This window comes from Austrofundulus limnaeus, unplaced genomic scaffold (genome assembly GCF_001266775.1).
Source record: "Austrofundulus limnaeus strain Quisiro unplaced genomic scaffold, Austrofundulus_limnaeus-1.0 Scaffold35, whole genome shotgun sequence".
Lineage (NCBI taxonomy): Eukaryota > Metazoa > Chordata > Actinopteri > Cyprinodontiformes > Rivulidae > Austrofundulus > Austrofundulus limnaeus.
Genome location: NW_013952437.1, coordinates 2,336,243 through 2,337,922, shown reverse-complemented (window position 1 = coordinate 2,337,922; position 1,680 = coordinate 2,336,243).

The following is a 1,680-nucleotide window of genomic DNA, read 5'->3' as shown; positions in this document are numbered from 1 at the left end:
CTGAACAATAGTTTGAATCTAATTAAACAAAACCATGAGTAAAAACAAAACAAAATAAAACTAAATTTTAAATGATAGCTATAAACTAAAATTAGAAAGAGTCACGAAAAGCTAAGGTAAATAAAACCATATCTAGAAACTAAAACTAAAAACTGTATAGGCTAAAACAAGCTAAACATTCATTTGAAGCTAAAACTATAAATAAATAATCAAACAAACAAAGCTAAATGATAGTTAAAAGCTAAAAAGAGCAAAAAAGAAAATTGTAAAAAGAGCAAAAGATGACTAAAGAAATTGCAGAGTTGTAAAGCTGGATCCAGTGGATCCAGTGGATCCAGTGGATGAAGCTGATCCAGTAATTAGTTCAGCAAAGAGTTTACATTTAATGAAAAACGGTAAAACAGTTTACAGCAAATGATTTACAGAGAGAGAGAAAAAAGGTTTATGACATCAGCAAAATTAAACATTTTAAACTTCCTTTATCACAGAGCTCTAATGTCTTTGGATTTTATTCATTATATACAAAAATTAAATTCTAATAAATAAATTCTAGTAAATTATAAATACAGTACACACCCTTTTATTATAACAATTGTAATAAAAAGTTATATTATTATTAAAATGTAAAATTTGGATATAAATTTTGATTTTGATTTTATTGAGTTRTCGCATTCATCTCAGAAAAAAACATGGTTTACATTTTTTGTTACATTTGAATTTATTTATAATTTTGTGTTTGAACAGACTTTAGATTAAGTTTTCTGAACCTTGTCTTGAAGCAGAGTTTGACTATATTTAGACCTCACGCACATTTTATCTAAAAACTGGCAGAACTTGTAGGAAACAACCATTTTTAAAAGCTCCTCTGAGACATTTTTTTTTACATGAATCTCTCTGGAAACGGTCAAATATTCCTTCCACAGATTTATGCTTCATGGAAAGTTCTGCAGTCATTTCTGTGGGAGTTGCAGAGAGTGGTACAAACTTGCACAACATGTGAACTCTTTGCTGTTGTTGATATTTCTTTAGTTGCTTATATCTCAGAGTTTATTCAAGTCTGGACTTGTCATAAAAAAGAGCATCATTTTCATATCAGTCCTCATTGTATCTTGATATTCTTTCAGTTTCTGGGATGTGTTTTCATTAAATTCAATGCATTCTCATTTTAGTTTGAGGTTTTGTACCATGCAGTGAGAACGGACTGTGTTTTTTTAAAAGGAAACAGCTCCTGTGTTTGCTGAACTTTGGATTCAACAGTAGATGTTTAACTTCTAGATTTATAACCAGACATTTTCAGTAGGTTTTACCTGACCATTGGTGTCGACGATGATTCTAAATGGGTTTCATTAAATAAAGAATAAACTTTGATCACTTTTCACTTTATTCAGCTACAAAGTTGTTGAATCACTGACTTCAGCTGAAGCTTGTATCTCAACTTTTCTTCATGTTTTTTTTTAAGTATCTGTCTCAGGAATGAAAACATTCCTGTCATGACTCCATGGAAGTGCCTTTAACCCCAGACCTCATGTAAAAACATTTCATTTCTGGCAGAGACTGTTTTTTTTTTTCACTGCAGAAAAAGATTTTCTTTAAATTTAACTCAGTCATGCCTGAGTTAGTAAGTGAATGATCACAATGTACCAAAAGGAAAGAGACGACCCCCCCCCCCCACACACACAC